Source organism: Nycticebus coucang, chromosome 4 (assembly GCF_027406575.1).
Source record: "Nycticebus coucang isolate mNycCou1 chromosome 4, mNycCou1.pri, whole genome shotgun sequence".
Classification (NCBI taxonomy): Eukaryota; Metazoa; Chordata; class Mammalia; order Primates; family Lorisidae; genus Nycticebus; species Nycticebus coucang.
Genome location: NC_069783.1, coordinates 132,591,279 through 132,603,978, shown reverse-complemented (window position 1 = coordinate 132,603,978; position 12,700 = coordinate 132,591,279). Strand labels below are relative to the sequence as shown.

At 43.6% G+C, this 12,700-nt stretch overlaps 1 long non-coding RNA gene and 1 pseudogene across 1 annotated transcript; one reads left to right on the top strand and one right to left on the bottom strand.

Moving 5' to 3' along the window:
* The first annotated feature begins 258 nt into the window (after positions 1–258).
* LOC128583294 (uncharacterized) lies at positions 259–5,266 on the top strand. The gene is made up of 3 exons (XR_008379440.1): positions 259–1,134; positions 2,486–2,624; positions 5,190–5,266. It is a non-coding gene; the product is annotated as an uncharacterized LOC128583294 (long non-coding RNA).
* Positions 5,267–5,450: 184 nt separating this feature from the next.
* On the bottom strand, positions 5,451–12,146 carry LOC128583286 (BEN domain-containing protein 6-like; annotated as a pseudogene).
* Between the last annotated feature and the right edge of the window lie 554 nt (positions 12,147–12,700).

Below are 12,700 nucleotides of genomic sequence, written 5' to 3'. Positions count from 1 at the left end.
GGATGAAAATATGGATATCTAAAACACTCCATCTTATGTTCTTATTCACTAAATTCTTCTACAGAAATGGTCTCAGATTTGTTCTCTGTGACATCTGTGAGAAAAATGACAGCAAATATTATTGTACGCATTTTGTAGGTGTAAAATGACTTGCTTCAGTTCACATAGAAAGTCTTTGATCCAGGTATTCTTTCTCAATTGTTTGCCTAGCATGCAGAATACTGATTATGAGATTTTTTTTTTTTTTTTTTTTTGAGATAGAGTCTCAAGCTGTTGCCCTGGGTAGAGTGCCGTGGTGTCGTAACTCATAGCAACCTCCAACTCTTGGGCTTAAGTGGACCTCTTGCCTCAGTTCTTCTATTTTTAGTGGAGACAGCCTCATTTTTGCTCAGGCTGTTCATGAACTCGTGAACTCAAGCAATCCACCTGCCTTGGCCTCCCAGGGTGCTAGGATTACAGGCATGAGCCACCAAGCCCAGCCTGACTATAAGCTTTGAACACCTGGGTTCAAGTTCTAACTCAATCTCTTCAAGATTTTTTATGTAATTTAGGTTTTATAACCAGAGAGATTTGAAGATGGTTAATATTTCTAAGCTACAGTCATTTTCTCTGCAAAATGAAGTTAGTAATTCAACCTACCATATGGGAGATAATTGTATGAGTAAGTGAGGTGACAAATGCAAAAACTCAGAACTATGCTTACGTAGTAAACAGACAAAATATGTTAACTATTATCAGTGTTGTTTTCTACCTGAATAAATAGATAAATGAATTCTGTTGAAGAGAAAGTTTATTAGATTATGTTTTTTGAATCAAGAATTCAGTTTCAGCTTTCATTTCCGGCATTGATATTGGGTGAATATGATTCCTATGTAGTACACATAATTGGCTGCTTTCCTGTGAGCTGTGAAAGTGGTTGTGCTATTGAATGGCACTGATTGTGTCCCTGTTGAGTTCTACAGCATTGTGACTGTTACAGGAAACTTGATGAACAGGAAGTGCCTGAACAGAATTGCTGTCTGCTTCGTAGCCCTGAAGGGTCAGAGACTGAAAAATCAGAGATGGCCCTGATAAGTCTCAGCCTTCCAACCTGGGCAGCCCTTCTACTGGAAGTCTTACTTCCCTGCTCAGCAGGTAGACTGTTTTAAAAGAGATGGCCCTGATAAGTCTCAGCCTTCCAACTGTCAAGTCTGAGTAATAACCTTCAAGCACCAGACTAGATGTTTGTGTTGTTTATCTCTCCCTAGTATGCAAAGATATCCCTCATACATACACAAAATCCTTAGACCAAAAGCCTATGGCTTTAGTTTGCCTTGAAGGAATTTGTATTGTCTACAATATATAGGCCAGTTTCTACCAATAAAATGTTCAAATGCTGTCTATCTGCGAAGCTTTGTATATTGTATTTGGTGGAATTTTGGTTCCCGGGGAGTCAATACTTGTCTCTTGCTTCTAATATGTCTACAGGGGTCTCTATCCCAGGTTTGAACTCACTTTGACCCTCATTTTGACCCCCATTTAATGCCTTAGTATTTAATCATATTATGATTGAACTTTTTTTATTTTGAGACTGAGTCTCACTCTGTTGTCCAGGCTATTGGAATCAGCCTAGCTTATAACAACTTCAAACTCCTGGTTTCAAATGATCCTCCTGCCTCAGCTGCCTAAGGAGTTGGGACTACAAGTACTGCCACAATGCCGGCTGGGTTGTTTTTTTTTTTTTTTAATTTTATTTTTGTCTTTAGTAGAAACAGGGTCTCACTCTTGCTCAGGCTGGACATGAACTCCTGAGCTCAAGTGATCCTTCCACCTCAGCTTTCTAGAGTGCTATGATTACAGGGATGAGCCACCATGCCCAGGCATGATTGAACATTTTTGTTTTCACATTTTTTATTTCCTACAAATTGTAAATTCCTTAGTTCCTGCCTGTAAGATCATAAAGTTTTTTGGACCAAACACAGTTGATACTTCATACATATTTTTAATAAATGGTTATTGTTGTGCCCAAGTCACGAGATCCCCCACATAAATCACCCGGAGACCAAGTCTTTATTTATAAGCTTGAGCCTGGGCTCCCTGGTCCTGGTGCAGCAGGAGAGCAGAGAAACCCTGATCTCGAAAAGGAGGGAGGATTTTAAGGGTACAGAAAGGATAGAAAAGGGAGGGGGTGTGAGGTGAGCTGCTGGGGCGAGCTAATAGGGGTCTAGGGGACTGAGCAGTATTTGTCCTTGGGTGTCTGGGAGAGTGTTGCTATCACTCGGAGCAGACATTATGCAAGGGCACAGATCATGGGGCAAGGACAGGGGGGCAGGGAAGGGAGCAGGTTGCCTAATGCCTTTGGTATGCAGCTGCAAAATGAAGACTGAGGGACAAGATGAAGTTAGTTTTAACAAAATGGAGTTAACTTGGTCCTTACAGTTATGTTAAAAATTAAAATGTGAGATGAGGAAATTTCCAGGAAAATGCCCTTATTTTCTGCTTTTAGAAATCAAAAGAATGTCTCATTATGGTGTTGCATCCGAGAATTGGAATCACCAAGAGAGAGCTGGACACCAATGCAAATCACATGAGGGCATTTATTCAGGCTCGAACCAAGGCTGTCGGCCTTCCCCCAGACGCAGCTGGTGAGACCTAGAGCCCAGAGCCCTGTACTCGTCATGGGCTGGGGGTTTTATGCAGTGGATATGGGGTGAGGGGCATGGGAAGCAAAGTGTGGCCTTTGGATTGGTTATCTCTTATGCCTATACTAGAATTTAAAGCTGATAGGGTCCCGCCAATCTCAACGGCCAGAAGGGTGGGGGTGGGGTGGGGAGAGTTCTGACACACTCCGGGAGATAGGGACACATCCCAGGAGATAGGGCTATCCCTTTATGTTCATCTACATCGAGATGAAATGGTTTTGTAATATCAGGGAGTCCCAAAGTGGGGGAAGAGAGCAGAGCAGTCTTAAGTTCTCTTTCTGTTGTCCATTCGAAGGGGTGTCCCTCCTTCATGGCTTCATAGAGGGGTTTTGCAATTTCAGCAAAGCCTGGTACCCAAAGTCAACAGAACCCTGCAGACCCCAAAAACTCTCGCACTTGCCTGGGGTTTGTTGGGTTTGGGATCTTAAGTACAGTCTGCTCCCTGGCCTCAGTGAGCCATCTCTGTCCATCTTTAAGGGTATATCACAGGTAACTCACAGTTTGCTGACAGATCTGGGCCTTCTTTGCCGATGCTCGATATCCCCGTCCCCCACTCCCCCCAAGTGTGACGAGCAGGTCTCAGTTAGTCTCTCCCACCTGGGGTTAGGGATTCTAGGCTAATTGAAGAGAAGACTTTTTAAGTCCCCTAAAACAGGATCCCAGGAATTTGAGCAGAAAGTAATTATTGACCTAAGTGTGATTATGCTATAGCTTTTAAAAACTATTATGCCTTTCTAATGTAGCTTATTACCTAGAATTCAACATCTACTTATCTTAGATGGAATATTTTGCTGAAGATCCTTTCTGTAAATCAATTACAGTCATGTGCCACCTAACAAGCTTATGTCAACAATAAACTACATATGTCATGGTAATCTCATAAAAATATAACAAGGCTATACAGGTGTACCTTTTAAAAATCTTTTCTACTATATTTTTACTGTATCTTTTCTATATTTAGATACACAAATACTTCACCACTGTGTTATAGTTGCCTGCCATATTTAGTACCATAACATACTGTACAGATTTGTTACCTAGGAGCAATAGGCCATACCATATAGCCTGGGTATATAACAGGATACACGTATACCACCTATACCACAACAACTAAATTGCCTAATGCATTTTTTTAATTTATTTATTTTTATTGTTAAATCATAGCTGTGTACATTAGTGCAATCAAGGGGTATAATGTGCTGCTTTCATATACAATCTAAAATATTCTCATCAAACTGTTCAACGTAGCCTTCATGGCATTTTCTTAGTTACTGTATATAGGCATTTGTATTCTGCATTTAGTAAGTTTCACCTGTACCCATTCTAAGATGCACCATAGATGTGGTCCCACCCATTACTCTCCCTCCACCAAAACCTTCCCCCTCCCTTCCCCTTCCTTGGCCCTTTCCCCATAATTGCATTTTTTTTAATGATGCATTTTTCAAGCTCCTCCTCATATGGCAAGCAATGCATAACTGTATGTGAAGTCCCTTAATTAGGGACTAAGTTGCTAAAGTAATTTCTAAAGTTATCATTATTTACTATGTATGAGATTTTTTTTTAAGGAGCCAAAAATGTGTTTTGTGTCAGGGGAACTTAATTTGGGGCTAGGTTTTTGATTATTTAACTTGCTCCAGAGTTGCAAAGTGTTTTGTTTTGAAGAAGGGAGTGAAAGAGAAAGTGGTTGAAGTCTGAAAAAGTATTTGAAGTTTTATTCTATTTAAGGCAAATTATTATAATTCTATTTAAATAAAACCAGTAAAGAAAATGTCAAACTTTAAGAATACTAGTTTCTTCCCAGCTACTCGGGAGGCTGAGGTAAGAGAATCGCTTAAACCCAAGAGTTTGAGGTTGCTGTGATGCCACGGCACTCTACTGAGGGCCACATAGTAAGACTCTGACTCAAAAAAAAAAAAAAAAGAATACTCATTTCCTGTGAAATGTGAGAGGAAGGAAGAAAGTCAGCACCAATTTCAGAAATCTGATTCTAACAACAGGTCATCTCTAAATGAGGTAAATCTTGGAATCACCTCCAACTTTAAAACCATTACTGTGCACCAAGTCATATGCTAGATTCTGGGAAAAAGACGAAGTACTATTTTATCTCCAAGTGAGAGAGACAAACCTCTCTCCTGTGTCTGCACCCATATTAGAATTCTAACAGTCCTCACTTCTGCTCTCCAAACTTCAAATAAGGGGTTAGAGCCAAGAGCCAGGACTTTAGTAAAAGCACCGGAAATATTCTCAGAGTTCCACATTTTCCTAAGAGTGATACACACTGAAGAGTTGTGAAATAAGTCACTTGGGTTCTGTTATAGTAGTATTTGAAGATAATAATTTAACATGCTGACTTTAACACACTATGTGTCTTTCTCCATGTGTGCGTACAGGATAGACCTTCTAGATTATTGACTGTGTTTGCCCATTGCTGACCTAAAGGGCTATTCACTTGCAGCAATACCTTCTCTGCTAAGTTGAATTGCTCAACTCTTAAAACCCTTCCTACAGAAATTTCAGAGTCATCTCTGATTCCATGGCAGCCCCCACATGATAGAGTGGTGAATTAATTGTCAAACGTGGAAGAAAGGATACTGAAAGTTGAGGAGAAATGGCAACATTTTGGAGTAAATAACCAATGGAACAAATGTGTGTTCTGCCTGCCGCCCTAAATGGTGCTCATGTTTTTTTATCTTTTCAGTGGGATTTATTTATGGTTAAGTAAAAGTAGCAAATGTTACATAAGTTGTTTCTTTAAGAACATTTAATTTATACAACTACATTGTTATCAAGCAACATTTATGGAATGTGCCCTGGATCTGGGATATTGAACTTTGTAACTATTGTAGCATTCTCTTTTCCAAGTTTAAACATGACCTTGTGCAGTGAAGAAGCATGGCTTCTCATTGTAGAGTTATCATGTATGACAACCTGACCTGCAGGAAGGCTTTGGGTGTTTAATCTTCTATTGATTTACAAAATGATTTGTGTGTGTGATTATTCAACCCATATGATTGTTTCAACTCATTTTTCTTCTGCTGTGATTAAAATAAATCAGCTAAAACTTGCCCCGGCCCGCGGGGAATTCAACGGGGACCTGGGAAACAAAGGGGTCAGTCGAATGAGGGGACAAGAGACACGAAAGAATGAGAGCAAGTCAAGAGTCTGATCAAGCTCCGAAGAGTTTATTTTTCAGCTGGACTTATAAGCATTCAAACGAGGAAGTAACTAAGGGCTATTCCTAACAGGGCGGGGAGGGGGCTAGTTTCTGGAAAATTACTAGGAGAAGGACCCTAAGGCAGCGGGTGCATTTTTGAAGAGATATGCAAGGGGAAAGTACCATTGCTGTTTATGGTTGAATTCCTGAGAATAGTTTGCTGTAAAATCAAGATAGCAAGGGGCATTCTTGTGATATGTTTTGGCTCCCGGCATCTCCTCCCTTTTAGTTTTTTAAATTGTTGGGGTCTGTCAGTTGTCAGCGTAGAAGAGAGGGCATTAACCTTTTGGGGGGAAGTATTGACCTGATTCCTCCCGCGGGCATAATGACCGCATGATAAGTTTGAGCGTCTTTTGGGGAGGAGAGGAGAAATTTTTACGACGCTAACCTCTATGCAAATCAGGTTTGCTTCCAAGGGACTCAGAGAGGCTGTTTATGCCTTCCCTCTGCAGTGTCTTTATTGCACCCCGTAAAAAGGTACCCAGGTTGTACTCACATATGATGGTGAGTCAACGTGCATAGCTCTGAGTGCTTACGCGGTTCCCGGAGGAATATCTTCGTTGTTAGGTTCGGCAAGGCCCCGGTCTGCAAGGTCGAGTCTATGATAATGGACTTGAATGGGTTTTGATGCCAGGGAGTCAATCTGTGATTTGATAAAATTCATGATTTTGTTAAAAATAATGGGTCCAAGGGTGATTATTAATAGCAAGAATAAGGGGACCTGCAAGGGGCATGAGTAAGGAGTACATGGAGGATTTCCATCACTCGTTTGCCTCAGAAGAAAATTTTTGTTTTTGTAAATCTAAGCTAAGCTTATGAAGTTTGTCAATCTGTGTTTTCATCGGTCGAATTTTCAGTTAAATAAAAGCGCCAAGCGAAGGGCTTGGTAACTGCTGGAACAGGTTGGCCCAGTGCCGGAAGGCAGAAGATCAGGAGATAAGGCAGCATCATGGATGGAAATCCGTGGTTCTGGAAGGGAAAGGAGAAAGATAATCTCAGGGAGGTTTTTCTCCCTGGATTTTAGAATTGTTATCAATTTGGTTTACTAATCTTTCAGGCAGCCATCTGGCTGCATTTTCTTTCATATTTGGACTGCACATAATTAGTCTTAGTTGGGCCAGGATGTCTCTGCCCCTGAGATTGACTGGGAGGCCAGGCACAACATAAGGTTGGACAGTACCAGTGTTGCCTTCCTCGTCTGTCCATTTGAGGATTTCAGCACTCTGTTGGGGGTTGGAGGTTTGGCCAATACCCCGGAGATGGGTTAGGGAAGTAGTGAGGGGCCAGGAAGGGGGCCAGTATTTACTGGCGATTACTGTGACGTCTGCCCCAGTGTCAAGTAACCCTTCAAAAGTTTTGCCGTTTAATTGTAGCTTAAGGAGGGGTTTTTCTTGTGTGATTTGTCTGACCCAATAGGCATCAGAGGAACCGAGGTTACGAGTACCCCGGGTTTTTAGAGAATAAGGATGGTTGGAGGGTAAGAGGGGAAGTAATATTAGCTGAGCTATTCTTTGGCCTGGGTGAATGGTTATAGGGCCCAGGGAGGCGGAAGCAAGTATTTTAATTTCTCCGGTGTAATCGTTATCAATGATGCCGGGGGGAATAGTGAGGCCTTGTAGGGTGGTACTGGCACGGCCAAGAAGAAGTCCGAAAGTGTTGGGGGGCAAGGGACCATAAACCCCAGTAGGGAGGATTTGGATGCCCATTTCAGGTGTTAGTATTGCGCTGGTGGAGGAACAGAGGTCCAGTCCTGCGCTGCCGGCAGTTGCTCGGGAGAGGGAGAGGAGGCTTGGACTTGAGGGGGCGGGTTTTGGGGGACAAACCTGATGGCCCCAGGGGTTTGTGCCCGTTTGGGGGCCAGGGGCTGGCCCCGTAGGAAGTTTCCCTGCTTCTGAGGTAAGGGATTGCCTTGGGCGTCTGTTTTTGAATGGCATTCGGACGCCCAGTGTTTGCCTCGCTTGCATCCTGGACAAAGAGTGGGCGGTATGGGTCGTTCGGCCTTAGGGGCCGTGCAGTCTCTAGAAAAGTGTCCTGGTTGTTTACAACTAAAACAAGTTTTTGGGTTGTTTCCCTGAGCGAATTCTTTAAGGGCGGCTCCAACAGCGAGTCCCATGGAGTGAGCGGTGCCGATACCTGCACAAAGTTTAACATAATCAGAAATGGTCTTGCCGCTGCGGTGAGGCCGTATGGCGGCTTGACATGCAGGGTTTGCATTTTCAAATGCGAGATGTTTAATGAACTCGCTTTCATTTTCTTGTTGGCCGACGAGCCTCTCAGCCGCATCGGTAAGGCGGCTGATGAAATTACTATAAGGCTCGTCAGGGCCCTGTCGAATGTTGGCCAAGGAGGTAGTTGCCGATCCCTTGGGAGGGAGCTTTCTCCATGCTTTAAGGGCAGCATTCTGTATTTGGGCCAGGAGGCCGGGGGAAAATTTAGCTTGTATGATGTTACTATCATAGGGACTATGTCCCATGAGTTTATCCCTAGTCCATTTCTTGGAGGTCTTATTTTCGAGATTACGGGCTGCTGTTTCTTTGCAGTTATCAGCATATTCGGTTCTCCAGAGGACATAATCACCTCCAGGCAGGGTGGCACGGGTTATAAAGAACCAGTCATTTGGGGTGAGCCACCGCTCGCTCAGAGATTCAACTATAGATATAGTGAAAGGGGCTGTGGGGCCATAGAGGGACACAGCAGTTTTTAATTCTTTAACATGCTTGAAATTCAAGCGACGATACTGCTGATCGGTAGTTTCAGCTTTTTCAGCATCTGAGTCAGAGGCCTCGTGGTCATTATCTGAGGCTTCATCTGCCGAGGGGTGTTCATCCCCATCAGAGGGGGGTTTTGGTTCTGATTCGGAAGGGGGATTCCCTTTTATCTTAGTTACAGGAAAGGTGTGCAGCGCCTTTAAAGGTTTTTCTTTTGAGCTATGTTTATGGAACGTTGGGGTGGGGGGGGAATTTTTAGCTCCAATTCTAAAGCACGTAACTCTTGAATGAGTTTTAAATGTTCCTTCCTTGTTTAGAGTAAGTCCTTAAGGGAGGAGACCTCTTGACATAGTTTGCGTTTGACATTTTCAATTGGCATATCTACGCCTAGAATTGGAGCACAAAATGGAGGGGCAGAAGCATAGGAAGGGGGATGATTTAGGATGGATGGGAAGGGAGGCCAGTCAGAATGGTGATACTTAGCGGCCTCCTCTTCCCGGGTGGTCGTTTCTTCGGGGGAGAGGGAGTTGGGAGGGGGCTCCTCGAGGGAGGGGTATAGGGAATTAATAGGAGGTTTGAGAGGTTCAGGATTGGGGGGAGTGTCAGACTCAGGCATAGGAACAGAAACAGAAGGGCAGGCTGAGGGTGGTCTGGAGTGTTCTTTAAGCACCTTTTCTCCTTCTTTAACAACTTCTTGGATATCAGGCCATTGGTTGTAAGTTTTTAAAATATCATAGATCAAGTTCCAGTAGGAAAATGCATGAACGGGGATTTTTTCGGGGCCAAATGTTCTATAATAATCTTTTAGACAATCACCGACTCTAGTCCATCTCAGAACATCAATAGTGCCTTCTTGGGGGAACCAAAGACAGATATCACCAATAAAAACAAAAAATTTATAGAGATCTTTTTTCTTTACCCGAATTCCTAGTGTCTTGAGGGACTCCTTGAGTCCCTGAATAAACAAGTCATGTTTACTTAACGTTTGTCCCATAAACTCGTTGCTTTCTCTTACCTTGACGGATCAGACTCGCAGGTGGGCAATTCTGCGGCGATCTCAGTGCAGATCTTCACTCAAGTCCTTCTTGTGGCGCGGCGATCACAGTGCGGATTTTCACTCACAACCTTGGTGTTGCGGCAATCCAATGATAAGGGTACCCTTACTGGCAGCAACGTTCGATGACACCCCCGTACCCTTGCCCCTCGTCGGGCGCCAATTGCCCCGGCCCGCGGGGAATTCAACGGGGACCTGGGAAACAAAGGGGTCAGTCGAAAGAGGGGACAAGAGACACGAAAGAATGAGAGCAAGTCAAGAGTCTGATCAAGCTCCGAAGAGTTTATTTTTCAGCTGGACTTATAAGCATTCAAACGAGGAAGTAACTAAGAGCTATTCCTAACAGGGCGGGGAGGGGGCTAGTTTCTGGAAAATTACTAGGAGAAGGACCCTAAGGCAGCGGGTGCATTTTTGAAGAGATATGCAAGGGGAAAGTACCGTTGCTGTTTATGGTTGAATTCCTGAGAATAGTTTGCTCGTAAAATCAAGATAGCAAGGGGCATTCTTGTGATATGTTTTGGCTCCCGGCAAAAACTAAGCTGTTTAGCAACATAGTCAACCAAATAGATATGACGTTATATCTTCTATAGGATGTCTTAGGCGATATTGATGTTTTATATTACACATATGTAGTTAATATACTTTGGGCAATAAAAAGTTAAAACATGTCTGGTAAACAAACAAAAAGGAAATTCTGAAAATCAATGCATTGTTTTAATAATCCCCCAAACCTGGATTTGTGTGTGTGTGTGTGTGTGTGTTAGAGTAGAGTCATATTAAAATATAAAAATCTTGACACCTGCAAGATTTTTTTCATATTCCTATTTTATACATTTTTAGATAATGGAATAATTCTATAATTTTATTGCTAAAATCTTACTACTTGTTAGTCATGATTATCAGATTTTCATTATTATCTGAATTTGCTGCTCTCATATTTGTGAACATCGATTATTTCACTGTTTACTTTTCCAAACATGTACTTACACTAAGATTCAAACACTCTAAAGAGGAGTCATTGATAATAATAAATGTATAATGATCAGTTGGGACAATGAATAATCTTAAAGATTGAAATTTTTGTTGCTATGATAAGAATTCTGACTATCCAGTTAAGTTAGCTGTACAGAGTAGTATGGGGGGATCAGGAAATGCATGTTTCCAAAAAATGATATTGCACGCTTATTTGATTGGGAGAAATTCTCTGGTCTGATGCATCACTGGTATTTAGGAGGGATTCTACCTACATGCAGCTTCTTCAGCGAGCTTGTTGGTCCCTCAGGGAGCCCAGTGATGATACGATGTCTTTCAGCTTGTCACTGCAGATGTCTGTCTCTGCTCACTGCCAGGAGGGTTGCAGATTCTCCACAAAATCCAATGCTAGATTTAGAACTGAAGGAGCTTTGTTACAGATACCTGTAATACCAAAATAATCTACTTAATATCCTGAGAGTTAGGATTTTTGCTTAAATTTGGCTTCTTGGTACAGTTGTTTAGCTTTTGCCCTATCATACTCCTAATTGAAACATCATCCGTATTGGTAAATAATTGTTTTGTTACTCCTATGATTTCTTGAACTTCATTCTGATTCATAGCTGGTTTTCCGGCTTTGTCCCTTGAAGTACAGGATTTTGTTCCCGTCAGGCTGTGTGTGGCCATATATTCATTTGTGTATAGCACTTGCATTAAGTCATTAATAAGCTTCTGAGGCTTGCTCTTATTACAACGGGCAATCTGCCATTTCTCAATCTTGAACTGCTTCTTATCAGCCTGATGCTCTTCCTCAGCCTTCAAGGAAACTGGTGAACTGCAATTAGAATTAGAGTTACTGCATGTTGAAGTAAATGAGTCTGGGGAGGAGTTGTTTGTTGCTCTCCAGAGGGTGGATGCAGACGTAGACGTGGTTCCTACACCTTTAAGCAGGGCTTCTGCCATACCAACCAGCTCTGCAAACTGGGTGACTGCCTGTGGTAACACTTGAAGCATGACCAAAGACTGTCCAAGTCCGCTGTTTTCTTTTCGTGTTTGTTAGTTTTCTTTCAGGCTTTTTATTTTGGTGCACAATTCCTCCTTAGACAGTTCTGCTAAGGGCTCTTCATCCTCACTGGAGATCTCACCGGGCAGAAAGGCATTTCCCGAATATGGGTCTCTCGGTCCTTTATCCAGGTCATTATTTGCATGTTCTGAGTTCATTGTCTCTGTCCTTTTCCTCTTTCTTTTTCTAAAAGCTTGAGTATTGGCAATTTCATCTGTTGGAAAGATCATCTGCATTTTCTCAATTTGTTATCAAAGATTTTCTGAGATGGTAGGAGGAAGGAATGTCCATGTAGATGATGCTATTCTGCACGTGGCCCAAAAGTTAATGTTTTCCCGGGCTGCATGCTCCAAAGCCCCAGCCTCGGGGCGGGGCGCAGGGAGGTGGGAGGTAGGGGGAGCACCGCCAGGAGGCTCCCGCCAGTGCCTCGCCGTTCCCCCTGGCTCCGTGGCACCCCCTGACGCCGGACTCCCCAGCAGTTCGGCCTAGTAAGGCTGGACAGGCGAAGGCCCCAGGTATCCACCAAGCCAAGAGGTGCCTGGCCAGTGCACCTGAGGACAGTGCGGACAGGCCGGCGGCCCCGCGGGAGGGCGCTGGGCGCTCAGGCCGGAGCGCAGCCCGCGGCCGCCGCCTCAGCTGCCGCAGCTGCCGCAGCCATGTCCGCGCACCCAGCAGCAGCCTCCTGGCCGTGGTGTCCAACTGGTGATCATTTTGCATGTCAGTTGTGTTTCTTGGAAGCAGTACTGCTGGGGGGAAGAAGAATATCTCTGGGATTTCAGCTTGGAGGAAGACGAGTTCAGGCTGCCAGAACCGAGCTAGTATTTCTGAATGTGCCAAGAGGCGAGGCCCTGTGACGTCCTTGGGAAGCTCCGGCGCCCCTACCATAATGGGCTGCTGGAGTCCTGAGGCTACCCTAGTCTGTGGCCGAAATCTTGCTCTGCTAAGGGCGGGAGGGATGTTCTGGTGTGAGACAGTTGTATCTCTGTGGGGAGGGGGTTTGGGCTCAGG